Consider the following 22,673-nt stretch of genomic DNA (forward strand, 5'->3'; position numbering starts at 1 on the left):
GAATTATTGTCTCCAATTACTTCACATAAAATTATTCCACTTTGAAATATTTTTTGGGGAGGTGTATTGCACATTTTGTGTGTTTATTCATAAATAATTAAGTTTTCTTTGGCCAAAAAAGGGACTTAAAGTACCAGTAGAGTAAAAAAACAAGTTGACTTTATATGCTCATTGTGTCCATTAAACCATATCCAATCATATTTACAACCCGCAAAGTATGTAAAAACACAGTTTAAACATCACAAAATGCCACAAAGTTAGTCGGCCATTTTGAATATTCCGCTCCGAATACCTTCAGCTGTTCCTGGAGATTGACGTCACAATAGGAACGCTTCTGCACTCTGACCATATTATCAGATCAGTGATACTGGAAATATGCAAAAATTACAGATGTGTTATTATTCACAATCTTTATATAAGACATAAACACATATGTTTTTTCTTCTTTTTTTATGCATTCCAAGTCGTAAATAAACAAATACATAAAAGTCGCTAACAATGTAGTCAATGGAGGCTCTCTATTTCGCCCACAAAACTCTCTAAATAACCATCCAAAACCTGGCAACAATACTCTTTATACATATCGTGACCTGGATATTAACCAAATATTAGTGATGTTGTTATTATAGGCGGTAACACAAACAAACTATTTCTTAGCGGCGCAATGATACAGACATTGTAGAGTAAGCTATCATTTTATTATGTTTGTATTTCTTGTTTATCACTTAGCGCTACTGCTACATGATGCTATAGTGTTTAACTAAAGCTGGATTTGTTTAGCAGAGCCTCTAAAACTTGTAGCTCATCCTTCTTTTATTCAGGTTCTGGATCATCATTTTGCCCAAAGTACCGGTAATCGTTGTTGGAAGGAATCTGCCGTCACTATCACGACATCACGCAATGACGTGTCTGGACTGCTCAGTATCTTTCAAGATGGCTCAGAAATCTCTGTGAGATTGACACTATTTTAATTTCATTGGTACTTTAAAACAAACAAATTAAAAAAAACATTAAAGAATGAAAGCTTATAATCGACAGATCTAAAGTTGATCGAGAGACTTAAGTGTTGAAAGTAGAAAAAAAACAAAACTTATTTTTAACACTTTTATGAGTGGGGCCCTTTTAGATCCCTAAGAATTTTAGTGGGATTTTTTTTAAACTGTCATTGCTCAAAAATAATATTGAAGTAAATTTAGTGGTGTTATGATTTATTGAAATGAAGTGAATTACATTTATATAGCGCATTTTCTCTTGTGACTCAAAGCGCTTTTACATTGTGAAACCCAATATCTAAGTTACATTTAAACCAGTGTGGGTGGCACTGGGAGCAGGTGGGTAAAGTGTCTTGCCCAAGGACACAACGGCAGTGACTAGGATGGCGGAAGCGGGGATCGAACCTGCAACCCTCAAGTTGCTGATACGGCTGCTCTACCAACCGAGCTATAACGACCAATTATTTCACACCAAAAATTCCACTTTGAATTTTTGTAGGGGGGTAATATTGTATATTTTGTGTTTTTGCTGTAAAAAAGTTTGTTTTGTCACAAAAGGGTATGAAACACAATTTTTTTAATTTTTTTTAAACTTTATATTGGCAGATAGACCTGAATTTGTTCTGGAGATTTAAGCGTTGGATAAAATAAATAAGCAATTTATGACTTATTTTTAACATCTTTATGACTGAGACCCTTCAGGGTCTCCGAGACAAAACAAACAAAAAAATATATATATTTTATTGGTTTTGAAAATTAAAAATACAAAAATGGCCCCCGCAGGGTTTAATTTTTCATTCTGTGGCCCTCAGTGGAAAAGGTTTGGACACCATTGCTCTTCATCACCATGAGCCAAACCAAAGAGCCATCAAAGGACCTCTCGGACAAGCTTGTAGACCTGCACAAGACTGGAAAGGACTTGAAGAGTATTAACAAAAAGCTTGGCGATAAACACAGCACCATTGCTGCGATGGTTGATAAATGGAAGAACTATTAATATGAGAGCTTTTCTTGAAAAACAGAGGCTATAGGATACACATGCTCGCATCGCGCTACGTTTACATTTATTTCAGGCAAATTTGCATTTGAAAGGTGCATGCTTAATGTGGTCAGACCCCCGTCGAGGCTCAAACTTCAAACGTCAGCGCCGTCATTACAGTTGGAACGCTAACTGTGAGACTAACGACATTCCGTAACACGAAAGAAGGAAAGTGACAGCAAACGGGAAGAAGAAGCGCGGATGTGAGGTAGCAAACAGACAATTAAATATGCTACTGTTTGGGCTTTTAGAGCATCAAGAATAATAATGTGTAATCATTTTTTATATATTTTATTAATATTATTTTTTAATTTTTCCCCTCCCTCAGGGGGGGGGCTCGGCGGGGCGGTTGCTGGTTGTTCCATCTCCATCGTTGGGGTCCCTGCGGGTGGGGTGGGTGGTTCCCGTGGCCCTGTGCCTGGGTGGTCCTGCGGCGGCCGGTTTGGGTGGGGTGGCCGGGGGCTGGCCTCGCCGCGCTCTCCGGGGGTGGGGGGTGGGCTCGTGGGGGCCCGGTTGCCGGTGGGGCGGGGGCGGTCTTCCCGTCCGGTTGCGGGGAGTCTCTGGGTCCCTCGGGCGGGGCGTCTCGCCTTTCTGCCCGTGTGGGGTGTGGTCTCTCGCTGGCTTGGGGTCTGGCTGTCCCCTGCTTTTCTCGTGCCCTGTCCTCTGCCGGGTGCGTCTGTCTGCGGCCTGCTGCTGGCCCTTGTGGGCGGTACGGTGGGTCGGGCTCTGGGGTTCCTGTCGCTGGCCGGCTTGGCTGCGTGGGGGCGGTGGTCCCTAGTTCCCTGGGCACCACGCCTCCTGTTTGTGGGTTGGGCTCTCGGGGGTGATGGGGCCGTGCTCTGGCTCTCACGCACTCTGGGAGTCGAATGTATTGTACATGCAAATTCACATATGCTCACATACGTACATAGGTACCTACGCTCCCACATACATACACAAATACAGTACATATTTACCTACCTAATGTTCGTACATCCACACGCACATTCAATATACAAACATACACATACACATACTGTACATATACATTCACTGTACAAACACATATACACATTCTGTACATATACATTCATTGTACAAACACATATACACATTCTGTACATATACAAGTACATATGCATACTTACACTCATGCACATAATCACGTTTCATCAAACATATATTAACGTTGTTGCCCTAGGGTAAACTGGGTGTAACACATGGCACACTGACAAAGCTTAACCTATTGTGACTATAACAATCTACAAGGTTAATGTAGGTTGCTTCTCTTTCTCCCCCTCCATTTTTCTGCATTCTTTCGTATCTCAAGTTATCATTACGTATATGTATTGTTGCATTTAAACAACTGTATTGTTGATAATAAAGGTAAATTATTGGTATTGTTCATTATCAATAGCGCTATTTCTATTGGTATTTGTATTGATCCATTTGTAGTGTAATAATGCTCATTGTCATTTCTGTATTATTTTTTATTTTTCGCTAACTGCTTATTTGCTATTACTTTTACCATCATATTTGTACATGTCATATTTGCTGATGTTGCTCTATTGTTGTTGTTGTTGTTGTTTGCTGTTGTTGTTTTTGTCTCTCTGTCTAATCCCCCTCTTGTCCCCACAATTTCCCCCTCTGTCTTCTTTTTTTTTCTCTTTCTATCCCCTCCTGCTCCGGCCCGGCTGCACTAAATGATAATATAAATACATTTAATAAAGTCAAATACAAATAAGGCAACAAGAGAAGTATCCTACACTTCTCTTTTGTAAAGTAAATCTGAACAGCCGACATGGGCATCTACATCAACTATATGATTTGCCTGAGAAGCTGGACAGGACACACAAAAAAAAAAAAAAAAAAAAAGAATAATAATGTGATGTTTAGCTACTGTATGTGAAGATTGTTCAACCAGATCTGCAGAAGACGTTTTATGAGGATTCCGTCCCCACATTAAGGCGACAAAGCTTAGACTGTGTGTCGACTGGTCCAAGACTAAGCTCATGCATGTCAGTGCCAGTCCTGATCCACTCCTAATCGTCTGCGGCTGGGAGTTCGTTTGTTAACCCAGGTAAGGCTGAGTACCTAAGGGGTCTAGATCTTACCACTAAAAGCAGATACAAAGCCTAGGCAAGACACGCAAGACATTACAATCAACCAATCACAATTTATTTATATAGCCCGTAATCACAAGTGCCTCAAAAGGCTTCACAAACCACAATGACATCCCCGATCTGAATCCACATCTGGGCAAGGAAAAACTACAAAAGTCTACAGAAAGGGCTGTGAGGTGGTGTGAGGAGAAAAATCTGATTTTAAATGTAAAAAAACGAAGGAGATGGTTTTTGATCTCAAATCTGTGGGGGATCACAGCTCGATCATTATCCATGGGGAGAGAGTGGGGCAGGTGTCCTCCTTTAAGTACTTGGGTATTTGTTTTGATTCCCAGCTAACTTGGGCCAACCAAGTTGACTCTCTTTGTTTCCGTATTAACCAGCGCCTGCACTTTCTATGGAGGCTCAGGGTCCACAGTGAGGCAAGCAACATCATGATGTTGTTCTATAAGGCAAATATTGAATCTGTCATCCGTTATGGCATCTTCACATGGTTTGGAAATCTGTCTGTCAAACTCAAAACCCAACTTCAAAACCTTATCAAGAGGGCTGGTAAAATAATTGGCATGCAACCCCCTTGTTCCCTTCAAGAAATATTCAACAAGACTGTGAGGAAGCAGTTCTCTTAAAATCTCCCGTCACCCACACCACATACTTCATAGTAAAATTGTGTTGATGCCAAATGGTAAATGGTACAGAACAGCAAGATACAAACTGAACAGGTATAGATTTTCCTTTGTCCCACTGGCTATCAGAGCACTTAACAGAAAACTACTGTAATAATTGGACGCAATAATAAGGAGTGCAATATTGGGATAGTGCAATGTAATGTGTGATCCATAAATAAATGATAAATGATAAATAAATGACATAACCAACTGATATAAATAAATGATAAATGGGTTGTACTTGTATAGCGCTTTTCTACCTTCAAGGTACTCAAAGCGCTTTGACACTACTTCCACATTTACCCATTCACACACTGATGGAGGGAGCTGCCATGCAAGGCGCTAACCAGCACCCATCAGGAGCAAGGGTGAAGTGTCTTGCTCAGGACACAACGGACATGACGAGGTTGGTACTAGGTGGGGATTGAACCAGGGACCCTCGGGTCGCGCACGGCCACTCTTCCACTGCGCCACGCCGTCCTGTGCACTGTTCACTGTCGCCACTGTATTGTTGAATGAACTGTATGTATGTATGTGTGTATGTACAAACCACGTTTCCATATGAGTTGGGAAATTGTGTTAGATGTAAATATAAACGGAATACAATGATTTGCAAATCCTTTTCAACCCATATTCAATTGAATGCACTACAAAGACAAGATATTTGATGTTCAAACTCATAAACTTTATTTTTTTTTTGCAAATAATAATTAACTTAGAATTTCATGGCTGCAACACGTGCCAAAGTAGTTGGGAAAGGGCATGTTCACCACTGTGTTACATCACCTTTTCTTTTAACAACACTCAATAAACAATTGGGAACTGAGGAAACTAATTGTGGAAGCTTTGAAAGTGGAATTCTTTCGAATTCTTGTTTTATGTATGTGTTCAACAGTCCAGGGTCTCCGCTGTTGTATTTTACGCTTCATAATGCGCCACACATTTTCGATGGGAGACAGGTTTGGACTGCAGGCGGGCCAGGAAAGTACCCACACTCTTTTTTTACGAAGCCACGCTGTTGTAACATGTGCTGAATGTGGCTTGGCAATAAGCAGGGGCGTCCATGAAAAAAACGGCGCTTAGATGGCAGCATATGTTGTTCCAAAACCTGTATGTACCTTTCAGCATTAATGGTGCCTTCACAGATGTGTAAGTTACCCATGCCCTCGGCACTAATGCACCCCCATACCATCACAGATGCTGGCTTTTGAACTTTGCGTCGATAACAGTCTGGATGGTTCACTTCCCCTTTGGTCCTGATGACACGATGTCGAATATTTCCCAAAAAAATTTGAAATGTGGACTCGTCAGACCACAGAACACTTTTCCACTTTGCATCAGTCCATCTTAGATGATCTCGGGCCCAGAGAAGCCGACGGCGTTTCTGGATGTTGTTAATAAATGGCTTTCACTTTGCATAGTAGAGCTTTAACTTGCACTTACAGATGTAGTGACGAACTGTATTTAGTAACAGTGGTTTTCTGAAGTGTTCCTGAGCCCATGTGGTGATATCCTTTAGAGATTGATGTCGGTTTTTGATACAGTGCCGTCTGAGGGATCGAAGGTCACGGTCATTCAATGTTGGTTTCCGGCCATGCCGCTTACGTGGAGTGATTTTTCCAGATTCTCTGAACCTTTTGATGATATTATGGACCGTAGATGTTGAAATCCCTACATTTCTTGAAATTGCACTTTGAGAAACGTTGTTCTTAAACTGTTTGACTATTTGCTCACACAGTTGTGCACAAAGGGGTGTACCTCGCCCCATCCTTTCTTGTGAAAGACTGAGCATTTTTTGGGAAGCTGTTTTTATACCCAATCATGGCACTCACTGGTTCCCAATTAGCCTGCACACCTGTGGGATGTTCCAAATAAGTGTTTGATGAGCATTCCTCAACTTTATCAGTATTTATTGCCACCTTTCCCAACTTCTTTGTCACGTGTTGCTGGCACCAAATTCTAAAGTTAATGATTATTTGCAAAAAAAAAAATGTTTATCAGTTTGAACATCAAATATGTTGTCTTATATTTAACTGAATATGGGTTGAAAATTATTTGCAAATCATTGTATTCCGTTTATATTTACATCCAACACAATTTCCCAACTCATATGGAAACGGGGTTTATATGTAAAACGCTGTGTCTTGATGTCCAAGACAAATTTCTCCTCTGAGACAATAAAGGTAATTATTATTATTATTATTAAACTGGGGAAAAGAAGAAACCTTGGGAAGGGGCCACAGATGAGTACAATTAGTAGACAATTGGTAGACAAGTCGGCAATGCAGAGACGTCACCAGCTATGCAGAGAAGAGTGGTCCACCGACTGGTACATATAGAGAAATTATCCGTGACCAAAGGGTATCCTCTCCATGCAGAAGACAAATAGGTTTTAGGATGTTTCTCCATTGAGGACGTGATGCTATCAGACACGGCCTGTCTGGCTGAATCCCGCCATTGGCCTTGGTGAAACTCGCCAGAAACTGGACAGAGCGCGGTTGAGAGGTGTAGCTCTCCTCTAGAAAAAGGTCCACGATCCTTCTTCAGGTTTACATATAAAAACTTTATTACAACTTTTACTTCGACGCCAGAGCTGAGGACCTTACAAAATTTGGTTTAGCTTTTTTTTTTTTAGGTTAAAAAAGTTGCAAATTTGTATCTTTGTTCTGGTTCATCTAATGAAAGACTGTATTCTTTTATATGTACCTTTTATTTCAGGGGTGTCAAACATACGATCTGCTGGCCTTAACAGGTTTTATTTGACCTGCGGCCGCGGCCCACAAGTTGAGTTTGCATAGTATAAAAATGAGCTGAATTTTTTTTAATGAAAGCAACTACTGTTCTAAATGTGTCCACCGGATGTCAGAAGAGCAATTCTGTTAGGCAATCAAATGGTTCATACTGAGGCCAAGCAAGAGGTACAACGGAAAATGTGGCTTTGGTTCCTCCCCTTTGATCCTAATGAAACGTAAAACCTGCCATTTTACGTCTTATGCTTCGAACACGTCGCTATTTTGCACCGCCTTTGCCCCAAAATGTCAAAAATGTGAAAAGTGAACGCAGTGTGTAACTCAACCCTTCTGAATAGTCTCTACCTTCGTTTGCATGGTTTGTTGAGTTAGCACAGGATTAATATGTGGACATGACAAATGAGGTATTTAATACCTAGAAGAGTTTTTATCTATTGTTTATTTTGCTCAATCGCAGAATGGCTGTGACTTGAGGTTTGAGGGCGTTGTAAATACACTGACACAAAGTCTAAAAGTACATTGTGTTTTTGACACTGCACCCATTTTTTTCCTCGGAATTTACAAATAAAGTGTTTTGTCAAGAGTATTATTTGTGATATGTACATTTTCAGAATGTGCTTGTTCTAATTTTGGCCAAAGAAAACAATCTAAAGTTGTCCTTATTTTTAAGTTATCATGCCATGGTTTTACCAGTCCGGTCCACTTGGTATCAATCAATCAATCAATCTTTATTTATATAGCCCTAAATCACAAGTGTCTCAAAGGGCTGCACAAGCCACAACGACATCCTCGGTACAAAGCCCACATACGGGCAAGGAAAAACTCACCCCAGTGGGACGTCGATGTGAATGACTATGAGAAACCTTGGAGAGGACCGCATATGTGGGTAACCCCCCCCCCTCTAGGGGAGACCGAAAGCAATGGATGTCGAGTGGGTCTGACATAATATTGTGAGAGTCCAGTCCATAGTGGATCCAACATAATAGTAAGAGTCCAGTCCATAGTGGGGCCAGCAAGACACCATCCCGAGCGGAGACGGGTCAGCAGCGCAGAGATGTTCCCTGCCGATGCACAGGCGAGCGGTCCACCCCGGGTCCCGACTCTGGACAGCCAGCACTTCATCCATGGCCACCGGACCTGTGCCCCCCCCCCCCCCTCAAGGAAAAGGGGAGCAGAGGAGAAAAGAAACGGCAGATCAACTGGTCCAACAGGGGGGCTATTTAAAGGCTAGAGTATACAAATGAGTTTTAAGATGGGACTTAAATGCTTCTACTGAGGTAGCATCTCTAATTGTTACCGGGAGGGCATTCCATAGTACTGGAGCCCGAATAGAAAACGCTCTATAGCCCGCAGACTTTTTTTGGGCTCTGGGAATCACTAATAAGCCGGAGTTCTTTGAACGCAGATTTCTTGCCGGGACATATGGTACAATGCAATCGACAAGATAGGACGGAGCTAGACCGTGTAGTATTTTATACGTAAGTAGTAAAACCTTAAAGTCACATCTTAAGTGCACAGGAAGCCAGTGCAGGTGAGCCAGTATAGGCGTAATATGATCAAACTTTCTTGTTCTTGTCAAAAGTCTAGCAGCCGCATTTTGTACCAACTGTAATTTTTTAATGCTAGACATAGGGAGCCCCGAAAATAATATGTTACAATAGTCGAGACGAGACGTAACGAACGCATGAATAATGATCTCAGCGTCGCTAGTGGATAAAATAGAACGAATTTTAGCGATATTACGGAGATGAAAGAAGGCCGTTTTAGTAACACTCTTAATGTGTGACTCAAACGAGAGAGTTGGGTCGAAGATAATACCCAGATTCTTTACTGATTCGCCTTGTGTAATTGTTTGGTTGTCAAATGTTAAGGTGGTATTATTAAATAAATGTCGGTGTTTAGCAGGACCGATAATCAGCATTTCCGTTTTCTTGGCGTTGAGTTGCAAGAAGTTAGCGGACATCCATTGTTTAATTTCATTAAGACACGCCTCCAGCTGACTACAATCCGGCGTGTTGGTCAGCTTTAGGGGCATGTAGAGTTGGGTGTCATCAGCATAACAATGAAAGCTAACACCGTATTTGCGTATGATGTCGCCTAGCGGCAGCATGTAAATACTAAAGAGTGCAGGGCCAAGAACCGAACCCTGAGGAACTCCGCACGTTACCTTAACATAGTCCGAGGTCACATTATTATGGGAGACGCATTGCATCCTGTCAGTAAGATAAGAGTTAAACCACGACATATAGATTTTTCTCCATGCGCCCCTGAGCTAAAATAAGTTTGAGTTCGGGCAAAAGACGGAGTACACCCTGGACAAGTCGCCACCTCATCTCAGGACCAATACAGATAGACAACATTCGCACACGAGTGCCAATTTAGTGTTGCCAATCAACCTATCCACAGGTCCATGTCTTTTGGAGGTGAGAATGAGCCGGAGTACCCGGAGGAAACCCACACAGTCATGACATTAGGATATTGACCCACTGTATATGTGCAAGCACAGCCATGGGACGTTACTGACACCTAGTGACCAGTCAGTATATACTACTACAGGCCTGGGGTTCTTAACCTTTTTGACCTCGGGGTCCAACTTTTCCATTACAGAGGGAACCGGGGACCACTCAAATATTGCCACTGAATTATTGATCTTACCCTTTAATTTTAATCATATTCAATAATTATATCTAACCTACTTACAATTTACTACCTTGTCAAATGATATGAATCCATGACAACACAAAAAAATATTTAACTGTATTTATACTACATAAGAAGAGACTGGTAAAACTGATGAAAAATACATTTACATATTAATAAATTATAACAAAATTAATAACATATAATAGTAATGAAAATGTTTCAATAAACTTAAAGGGCAAATTAAAATACAGCTTCATCACTTTAGTCATAATTTTTGCTCTTAAGAAACTTCTCTCTGACTTTTGCTCTAGACTTCTTCTGTTTGTTTGATATTGTCATTACTGCCACAAGTGGTGGAAAAGTGTAATACAGCAGAGTGCCACGACGGCCCATACGGACTATAGTTGAGAAATAGATATTTTTTGGGAGCCCTCTAGGAAGCGCTCGTGGCCGAACAATGGAGGTTATGAAACACTGCTTTAAAACATCGCCTGTACACTTAAAATCTTTTATGATGACCTTGAAACAGCTGATTTCTATTTCCATTAGAAAGTACAAACGCTTCTATCTGGTGGACAGCCACAAAAAGTTACTTTGTTTTGTATTTGGACATTGATTCATGTGGAAGTGCTTTATATTCATCAGGGCATTTAGATTCTTGAGCGGGTGTAATAATCCAACAGTTGTCATTTTCTGCCTGATACAAAATTGATGAGGATTCAAGGAACTTTGGCTTGTGCAGGAGATTGCGGAGCGGTTCTTTTTATGAGAAGTCGGCGGTGCAGAAAAACACAAATACAGTTGTGTGCAAAAGTCTTAGTCCACCACACCGCTTGCTTTGTTCAACGCTGTGACGAGTTCAAAGTGTAAAAGTACGACACAAAGAAATAGATATCTCATTCTAACTGTGGCTTTAACACTCCAAGTAACACAAGTAAATATTGATATACAATTTAGAGGAACAAATCATTTATAATTCAAATAAAAAACTAAGAAGCCTCTCACAAGCCTCACTAAATGCAGTAATAAATACAATGAAAGTAATGAATAATGCTTTGCAGTTAACATTTTATTTTTTAAATGTTAATAACATTACTAATTTTACAATTGTGGAATGGATTGTTTCCCATACACGTAATGGTAATTAAACATCCATCCATCCATTTTCTACCGCTTATTCCCTTTGGGGTCGCGGGGGGCGCTGGAGCCTATCTCAGCGACAATCGGGCGGAAGGCGGTGTACACCCTGGACAAGTCGCTACCTCATCGCAGGGCCAACACAGATAGACAGACAACATTCACACTCACATTCACACACTAGGGCCAATTTTAGTGTTGCCAATCAACTTATCCCCAGGTGCATGTCTTTGGAGGTGGGAGGAAGCCGGAGTGCCCGGAGGGAACCCACGCAGTCACGGGGAGAACATGCAAACTCCACACAGAAAGATCCCGAGCCTGGGATTGAACCCAAGACTACTCGGGACCTTTGTATTGTGAGGCAGATGCACTAACCCATCTTCCACCGTGCTGCCCGTAATTAAACATACATTCAAACATACAAAAAAAATAATTATAACTACAAAAGGACGCAGTCTTCTTTACTTCCAAATAGTAAAAAAACACTTTTTAAAAATCCCCGAATCCTGACAGTAACTCAGTTCACCGCCAAAATGTAATCACTTATTCCATTTTTTACTTTTCCTGAAAGTTTCTCCAAACTGCGCCCGTGTAAATGTAAAATATGTTGCTGCATAGCAGTCATTATAGATCATTTTTTTAAATTACTTATTTAACTGATGCGTGTTGTTTATTTTTTGTTTGTGTTTTATATATCATTTTTGTGAGTTACTTGTTTGGAAGAGAGAGAACAAAAGAACATTTGACATGTGTTTAAATATATTTCTGAGCTGTATATGTCAAAAATCCAATAAACAAATGTCAATTCTTAAAAAAAATGTACTCTAGTTAATCAACTATTTTTTGTAGTGAACTAAATGAAGTTACTGGGATTAAAGTGTTTTAATTATAGCTGACATTTTACACCACTCACATGTCTCACTATAATGCACTGTAGAAACAAATAAATATAATGAAACAACTGATAATACATTACTGTCATTAAGCTATGAATTATTACAAATTCTAAAAATGTTACTGAAATTTTACAAACCTTATTCGATCAATTTTACAGGTTTTAATATTATTTAATATTTAGTTAAACAAACTTCTCAAAGGTCTCAGCTCACAGTAAGAAAAACATATATTTTCCTCTTTTAATGGTTTTAGTATTATTTCAAGTATTTCAGTGAGTGTGCTGCTATAAAGATAAACCAATCAGCTCACTTACAAGAGCTCCGTATACTTTCCACTCTTCTCCAGACCAAATGGATGTTCATAAGATGGTTTATTTTCCCTAATGTAGCTCCTTTGTTGACGGTTGCTGTGGTAACCATCAGACAAGAGGATGGGCTTGTGTTTAAAAAAAGGATTCAATGAGATTCAGCTCGAATAAAAAGCCCAAGTCTTATGCGGTGTAGGCCCTGAGAGATGGTCAAGTAGAATTAGGGGAAAAGCATAAGTTTGGATGGTAGAAGCTATTTGAGGGAAGATGCACAGGAGGAAGAACAGAACCACATAATGTTTGTGTTGCTACATACCATGGTTACAGTACGTACGCACTCCCATTAATGATTACCGTACACAGGAACAAAGAACTGACTACTTGCGTAGTTCTGCGTCACTACGCTTTTGTTTTCGTGAACCTTTTATCTTCCAACCATGGGACAGACTCTGTGACGGCAGCTCGTCAAATCAATCCATCAAAGTTTATTTATATAGCCCTAAATTACGAGTGTCTCAAAGGGCTGCACAAGCCCCATCAGGGCAAGAAAAAAACTCGACCCAATGGGATACAATGAGAAACCTTGGAGGGGACCGCAGATGTGGGGACCGGTGCAATGGACGTCGAGTGGATCTAGTTATAGTGTGAGAGTCCAGTCCATAGTGGGGCCAGCAGGGGATCATCTTGAGTGGAGACAAGTCAGCAGCGCAGAGACGTCATCAACTGATGCACAGATGAGTGGTCCACCCCGGGTCCCGACTTTGAACAGCTGGCACTTCATCTGTGGTCACCTAATAACCTCTACACGCAGGAGGGTGGCAGAGTAGAAAAGAGACGGCAGATCAACTGGTCTAAAAGGGGGTCTATTTAAAGGCTAGAGTATACAAATGAGTTTTAAGATAGGACTTAAATGCTTCTACTGAGGTAGCATCTCTAACTGTTACCGGGAGCCCGAATAGAAAACGCTCTGTAGCCTGCAGACTTTTTTTTGGCTCTGGGAATCACTAATAAGCCGGAGTTCTTTGAATGCAGATTTCTTGCCGGGGCATATGGTACAATACAATCAGCAAGATAAGATGGAGCTACACCGTTTAGTATTTTAAAACCTTAATGCCAGTATAGGAGTAATATGATCAAACTTTCTTGTTCTTGTCAAAAAAAACAAGAAACAAGAAAGTCAAAGAAAAGGAAAGTGTAAGTAGACATTAGGGCTGGACGTTTATGGCCAAAATATTAATCACGATTATTAATGTTGATTAAAACATTTTATTGCACTATTTTATTTATATATATTTTTTAAACAAACAGTATGTGAACTTGGCTTTCATTTCAAAATGAAACTATAAAAATAAATAAAATGTACAAAATACAAAGGGCTAACTAAAAATAATATGCTGTTTTAGAATGCGATGACAAAGCGCAATCAAGTGGGGGGAGAAAAATAAGATTATGCACGAAAGACACATAAAAAGGAACACATTCATTGTACTGCTCACAATATGTCTTTGGCCAAATAAAACGTTATTTTGGCGAGTCTTTGAGAGGTGGGTGGATACGGGGTCCCTCGGTGCCCGGTGGTTACGGTCATCTGTATTTTGAGCATCCTCGCTTTTGTAGCTGTGCATTGGGGCTTTGCGCCGCTCTCTTACTCGCTCTCAATGGAGGCCACGGTCTACCAGTCGCCCCCTGGTGGTTGGCCGACTGTTGGTTGCGAAACTGTTTGGTCTGAAATGCGGCGCAGAATGTTTTTTAAATGTTATCGCGGACGATCGTTGATTGGCAACACTAAAATGATCCCTCGTGTGTGAATGTTGTCTATCTGTGTTGATGAGGTGGCGACTTGTCCAGGGTGTACCCCACCATACCGCCCGAATGCAGCCGGGATAGGCTCCAGCACCCCCCGCGACTCCAGAAGGGACAAGCGGTAGAAAATGGATGGATCGCCCTCATTTAATCATGCCCGGTTACAGCCGCTCAAACGTCGCAGCCATCATGAAGGATAAAAATGGTATCTTTGAACATAAACTCCATCCATCCATCCATCCATCTTCTTCCGCTTATCCGAGGTCGGGTCGCGGGGGCAGCAGCCTAAGCAGGGAAGCCCAGACTTCCCTCTCCCCAGCCACTTCGTCCAGCTCCTCCCGGGGGATCCCGAGGCGTTCCCAGGCCAGCCGGGAGACATAGTCTTCCCAACGTGTCCTGGGTCTTCCCCGTGGCCTCCTACCGGTCGGACATGCCCTAAACACCTCCTTAGGGAGGCGCTCAGGTGGCATCCTGACCAGATGACCGAACCACCTCATCTGGCTCCTCTCGATGCGGAGGAGCAGCGGCTTTACTTTGAGCTCCCCCCGGATGACAGAGCTTCTCACCCTATCTCTAAGGGAGAGCCCCGCCACCCGGCGGAGGAAACTCATTTCGGCCGCTTGTACCCGTGATCTTGTCCTTTCGGTCATAACCCAAAGCTCATGACCATAGGTGAGGATGGGAACGTAGATCGACCGGTAAATTGAGAGCTTTGCCTTCCGGCTCAGCTCCTTCTTCACCACAACGGATCGATACAGCGTCCGCATTACTGAAGACGCCGCACCGATCCGCCTGTCGATCTCACGATCCACTCTTCCCTCACTCGTGAACAAGACTCCGAGGTACTTGAACTCCTCCACTTGGGGCAAGATCTCCTCCCCAACCCGGAGATGGCACTCCACCCTTTTCCGGGCGAGAACCATGGACTCGGACTTGGAGGTGCTGATTCTCATCCCAGTCGCTTCACACTCAGCTGCGAACCGATCCAGTGAGAGCTGAAGATCCTGGCCAGATGAAGCCATCAGGACCAAATCATCTGCAAAAAGCAGAGACCTAATCCTGCAGCCACCAAACCGGATCCCCTCAACGCCTTGACTGCGCCTAGAAATTCTGTCCATAAAAGTTATGAACAGAATCGGTGACAAAGGGCAGCCTTGGCGGAGTCCAACCCTCACCGGAAACGTGTCCGACTTACTGCCGGCAATGCGAACCAAGCTCTGACACTGATCATACAGGGAGCGGACCGCCACAATCAGACAGTCCGAAACCCCATACTCTCTGAGCACTCCCCACAGGACTTCCCGAGGGACACGGTCGAATGCCTTCTCCAAGTCCACAAAGCACATGTAGACTGGTTGGGCAAACTCCCATGCACCCTCAAGGACCCTGCCGAGAGTATAGAGCTGGTCCACAGTTCCACGACCAGGACGAAAACCACACTGTTCCTCCTGAATCCGAGGTTCGACTATTTTCCACTGAAAACAAAGAGCAAGGACGAGGCAGACTTCATATGAATGTCAGATATTAAAACTAGAGATGTCCGATAATATCGGACTGCCGATAAATGCTTTAAAATGTAATATTGGAAATTATCGGTATCGGTTTCAAAAAGTAAAATGTATGACGTTTTAAAACGCCGCTGTACGGAGCAGTACACGGACGTAGGGAGAAATACAGAGCAGTGAAATACAGAGCAGTTGCGTCCCCCATCCCCTCTCCCACACACAATACAGGAGTTGCAGCACAACTGCAGCATGAGAAGTTTACTGCCGACGCTTGATGACCTCATCAAACCGCCGCGAGCAGAGCATAACAACAACAAGAGTGTGTTGTTGCCGGTGCTGTAGCCGTGGCTAACAAGCCAGCGAACTCGGTGACTGTCGTTAGGAACCTATGTCTATGGTTTGAGATTATTTTAAAGTGTCTCTGACGGATAAAAAAACTGTCAATTTGCAATGACTGCAAAAAGTTGGTTAGGCGAGGAGGAACTAAGATGTCTTCCTTTAATACGAGCAATTTGATCTCCCACCTCTTCAAGAATCATAAGGAGATACACAATGAATACAAGCGGAAGATGGATGAAAATAAAAAACAGTGAAAAAAAGTACCATATTTTTCGGACTATAAGTCACAGTTTTTTTCATAGTTTGGCCGCGGGTGCGACTTATACTCAGGAGCGACTTATGTGTAAAATTAACACATTACCGTAAAATATTAGTGATGTCCGATAATGGCTTTTTGCCGATATCCGATATTCCGATATTTTCCAACTCTTTAATTACCGATACCGATATTGACCGATACCGATATATGCAGTCGTGGAATTAACACATTATTATGCCTAATTTGGACAACCAGGTAGAGTGAAGATAAGGTTGTTTTTTTTTTAATTAATAAAATAAGATAAATAAATTAAAAACATTTTCTTGAATAAAAAAGCAAGTAAAACAATATAAAAACAGTTACATAGAAACTAGTAATTAATGCAAATGAGTAAAATTAACTGTTAAAGGTTAGTACTATTAGTGGACCAGCAGCACGCACAATCATGTGTGCTTACGGACTGTATCCCTTGCAGACTGTATTGATATATATTGATATATAATGTAGGAACAGAATATTAATAACAGAAAGAAACAACCCTTTTGTGTGAATGAGTTGGGGGAGGGAGGTTTTTTTGGGTTAGTGCACTAATTGTAAGTGTATCTTGTGTTTTTTATGTTGATTTAATTTAAAAATAAATAAATAAATTTAAAAAAATTAAAAAAAGATACCGATAATAAAAAAACGATACCGATAATTTCCGATATTACATTTTAACGCATTTATCGGCCGATAATTAGACTTAGACTTACTTTAATGATCCACAAGGGAAATTGTTCAACACAGTAGCTCAGTTACAATGATGGAAAGTGTAAGGATGGAAAGGACAATGCAGGTATAAATAGACTAATATAGCGATAAAAAATCTAACATATATACGAATATATACATAATATGTGTACAGAATAATATATATACAGATATATTATATTATGTCTATAACATATATACAGTATATACCAATATAATGTGACAGCAGCAGCATAAAATAGAGAGTAGATCAGAAGGAAATAGAAAATAGACATTATAAACATTATAAACAAAGAGAAGTAGCTAACATGTCAGGTGTCAGGTAATGGGCAGATGTCATCTATTTCTGTATGGCGAGTGGTTATACAGCTGGATGGAGTGTAGAATGAAGGAGTAATAATATCGGACATCTTTATAAAATATCAAATAATATTATTTAGCTCATTCACGTAAGAGACTAGACGTATAAGATTTCATGGGATTTAGCGATCAGGAGTGACAGATTGTTTGGTAAACGTATAGCATGTTCTATATGTTATAGTTATTTGAATGACTCTTACCGTATGTTACGTTAACATACCAGGCACGTTCTCAGTTGGTTATTTATGCGTCATATAACGTACACTTATTCAGCCTGTTTTTCACTATTCTTTATTTATTTTAATTGCCTTTCAAATGTCTATTCTTGGTGTTGGGTTTTATCAAATAAATTTCCCCAAAAAATGCGACTTATACCCCAGTGCGACGTATATATGTTTTTCTCTTCTTTATTATGCATTTTCGGCCGGTGCGTCTTATACTCCGGAGCGACTTATAGTCCGAAAAATACGGTAAAACCACACAGTTGTCGCTTAAATAGTCCGCCGAGAAAAAACTAAAATATAACAAAATCCACCCCTGTCTCAACGCAGCATTTCAGAAGCTCTGGCTGACTGCTAGGCCACTTCAAGCACTCACCACTAGCTTGCAACACATTTGTGTTACTCATACAGATACGTTAGAGCAGGGCAGATTGAGCCCAGTTTTATAATTTCCTGTTATACAGTATGCCAGGCAGTCTTGCACTAAAGGAGGACTATGTTATTGTTTACTTTATGACTCTAGTATACTCTGGACTGAAGCTGTGTGCATTCATTGTTTTTGTAGCTGTTGTTTTGAGGCATGTTAAAAAAAATAAAAAAATAATGCACTTTGTGAAAGTCAAAGTATAGTACTTCCCAGAGGTGTGGACTCGAGTCACATGACTTGGACTCGAGTCAGACTCGAGTCATGAATTTGATGACTTTAGACTCGACTTGACAAAATGTAAAAAGACTTGCAACTCGACTTAGACTTTAACATCAATGACTTGTGACTTCACTTGGACTTGAGCCTTTTGAATTGACATGACTTGACATGACTTGCTACTTTCCCCAAAACCCAAAGATGAAAAAGTTATTCGGGAGCGCTCCGTATTTTTCATTGTGTACTTGTCTATCAGCGTTGCGTGTGTCAGCTGGTGTGGTCTCAGTACAACAGCCAATCAAATTAGATCTACTTTGTTTTCATCACACAGCATTCGTCCAATCAAATTGCAGGACAACCAACGAAGAAGACATGTCCAAACCACACGCCAGTGAACAAAAAATGATACCTAAAATAATTTTGTTTGGGTATAAAAATTACGAGGTGGTCAACACAAAACGGTTTGCAGTATGCAACACATGCGGTTCGAAAATTACTGATGGAGAGGCAACAACTTCCAACTTCGTCCGGCATTTGAAGTTGCACAAAGAACGGTAAGTTTTGAATGTAAGATAACGTTTATTGGCTAAGTAACGTGACTTTTATTTGCTGTGTAGTTAAATCAGTGAGGCTGTAAACTCACTGCTAACGTTATAACGTTATTGCAAACACGGGAATCTGTTGCAGTTCACTACCTTATTCATACTTTTTGTTCAATTATTTTTTTAAGCAGGGTTACGTTAGTCAATATATCACACGTACGTTAGACGGCGGTCAGCAGCACCGCGTATTTTAGCCACCTAAAAAAAGACAAAAATAGTAAAATAAAGGTCAGTTAAAATGTATACTATATTATGAATATGTGTACCGTTTTAGCTAGCTTTCTGACATACTGTTGGTTGTTTACCTCAGTGGTGCCCAACCACCGGGCCGCGGGCCGGTACTGGTCCGTGGATCGATTGGTATCGGGCCGCACAAGAAATATATATATTTTTTCTTTTTTTAATTAAATCAACATAAAAAACACAAGATACACTTACAAGTAGTGCACCAACCCAAAACAACTCTCTCCCCCCTTTTGTTCTGGGCATTGAACATGAAGACTCTTCCTTTACTGTTCCGAGTGGCCATGAGAGTCTTGGCAGTGCCTGCTTCCAGTGCTCCAGTGGAGCGAGTTTTCAGCCATGGTGGCATCATACTACGCCCCCATCGTGCACAAATGACTGACAGACTCTTGGCTAATTTGGTCTTTTGCAGATGCAATGCAGCATAGGGCCCTGACATATAAAAAGTACAACTTTTTTGTTATGTTCACGTATATGTCATGTTTTTTCAATGTTAACACTTTTGTACAAATAAGTACATTTGCACTTTATTTTTCAATGTGTTTGTTCTGTAAAGGAATGAGTTAATGTTTAAAATGACTGGTTAATAGTGCTATTATAAAGTGCAATGTCAGCACAATTTTCTTTCCTGCAATTTAAAATGCACTTGTTTTAATAAATAAATACAGCGTTTGAAAAGCATACACAATCTGTGTTAATATATTAGTCTGTGGTTAAAAGGACTTGAAAGGACTCGAAACTCAAAATGCAGGACTTAGGACTTGACTTGAGACTTTCCAGTCTTGACTTTGGACTTGACTCGGGGCTTGCCTGTCTTGACTCGGGACTTGACTCGGACTTGAGGGCAAAGACTTGAGACTTACTTGTGACTTGCAAAACAATGACTTGGTCCCACCTCTGGTACTTCCCATAGTTGTAGTGGGTCTCAGGGAGAGCATGTCCCAAATTCCAAGCTGCTGTTTTGAGGCATGTTAAAAAAAATAATGCACTTTGTGACTTCAATAATAAATATGGCAGTGGCATATTGGCATTTTTTTCCATAACTTGAGTTGATTTATTTTGGAAAACCTTGTTACATTGTTTAATGCATCACAACAAAATTAGGCATAATAATGTGTTAATTCCACGACTGTATATATCGTATCGGTTGATATCAGAATCTGTAATTAAGAGTTGGACAAAAAAGCCATTATCGGAAATCTCTAATTAAAACATTATTGACGAGTTAAACTTCACGTTAATATAATCCAATTGTTTCTAGTATGCAACATGTTATTTTGCTATTATAATGATAAATGATAAATGGGTTATACTTGTATAGCGCTTTTCTACCTTCAAGGTACTCAAAGCGCTTTGACAGTATTTCCACATTCACACACACATTCACACACTGATGGCGGGAGCTGCCATGCAAGGCGCTAACTAGCAGCCATCAGGAGCAAGGGGTGAAGTGTCTTGCCCAAGGACACAACGGACGTGACTAGGATGGTAGAAGGTGGGGATTGAACCCCAGTAACCAGCAACACTCCCGATTGCTGGCACGGCCACTCTACCAACTTCGCCATTATAAAAGTAGGAAGTTGAATGAAACACTATAAGGGTATCACATTCATCTTTCATTCCATTGTATTCGGTGTCACATTCATATGTAACTGCAACATGGTCCCAACAATGTTTATCTTTTAAGATCAACTTTTTCCTTAATGCATTGAACAAGCTTAAAACATGCTCTAGTGCCGCCCTCTAGTGGAGAGAAATGACACCATGGTTTAAACCATTGATTTGTGGCTGTTAAACTCTTGTATATCAGTAACAAAAACGTGCCTGCTTACATTTGACTCCTAAACATTATGTTTATGCATATTTACACAGCTATATCTTGTTGAACAATATATATCTATTATTCTCTTACATCTCTATTATAGTTTTATAAAGTAAATGTATACACAGTAACCAGTGACGTGCAGTGAGGTTGATGGCTGGTGAGGCACTGACTTCATCACAGTCAGATTTACAAACATATGAACCCCAAAGAGTATCTTATTCACCATTTGATTGGCAGCAGTTAACGGGTTATGTTTAAAAGCTCATACCAGCATTCTTCCCTGCTTGGCACTCAGCATCAAGGGTTGGAATTGGGGGTTAAATCACCAAAAATGATTCCCGGGCGCGGCCCCGCTGCTGCCCACTGCTCCCCTCACCTCCCAGGGGGTGATCAAGGGGATGGGTCAAATGCAGAGGACAAATTTCACCACACCTAGTGTGTGTGTGACAATCATTGGTACTTTAACTTAACTTTACACATACAAACTGTAGCACACAAAAAAGCACATTTAATAAAACAACGTTATTATGGTCTTACCTTTACTTATAAATGAAGTCCATGCGCTGCTCTTTCTGAACAAAAGCATCGATAACTTGTTTATAAAAGTCTTCCTTTTCTTTCTTCAGTTTTAAAAGGTTCTCTGTCTCGAAGGAGATCTTCCTTTATTACCTCCTGCTTCGATTGAAAGTCCAGTTTAGAAAACTGTTTTATTTTAGATATGTAATCCTCCATGTTAAAAGTCCAGGCGAGAGGAAAAAATAAACGATCGCTAACTGTTGCTGCTTGTTGTCACTTATTATGCAGCCCAGTAGTCGCAAAAATGATCCCTGGGATCACTAGCGCCCTCTACCACCATGAGGCGGGATTACTGCGAGCCTCAGCCAGTGCGTCTTCGCAGCCGTTTTATGATTGCTCAGCACAAGAAATAAGTTACACACATACAGTTGTTGACAAAATACACTGTACATTATATACCTCAGCTAACTAAACTATGGAAATGTATAATATAATTCATATAGCAATACGGTCTCACTGCACAGCAGGCCAGCAGTTAGCCGAGTCATTGCGCAATCCATGGTGAGGCTCAACTGGCTGCTGATCACCGCAAGTCTCTTCTCAATATTTGAACGGCAAATGTGAAAATTCAGCGATTTTGAATAAAAATAATCTAAAACTGGTGAAGTTAAATGGAAAATAACTTTATAGTATAATCACTGGATACATATAACAATATTTTTTTTTTCTTTCCATGATGGCATGAAATTACCATCCCAGCCCAAGGGGCTGGAAAAAGGGAATGGTAATTTCACCACACCCAGTGTGTGTGTGACAATCATTGGGACTTTAATTTTGACTTTTAACTTTTTACAGAAAACAAAATGAGGCCTTCAAAGAAAAGAACATGGTGGAGTTTCACTGATGTTTTGGGGTTGCTTTGCTGCTTCTGGTACTGGATGCCTTGACTGTAAGGGTGTAACGGTACGTGGGGAGCAGTGAGCAACAGCGGTGTCCGTGATTTAACCCCCAATTCCAATCCTTGATGCTGAGTGCCAAGCAGGGAGGTAATGGGTCCCATTTTTTGTAGTCT

This window comes from Nerophis lumbriciformis, linkage group LG39, assembly GCF_033978685.3.
Source record: "Nerophis lumbriciformis linkage group LG39, RoL_Nlum_v2.1, whole genome shotgun sequence".
Lineage (NCBI taxonomy): Eukaryota > Metazoa > Chordata > Actinopteri > Syngnathiformes > Syngnathidae > Nerophis > Nerophis lumbriciformis.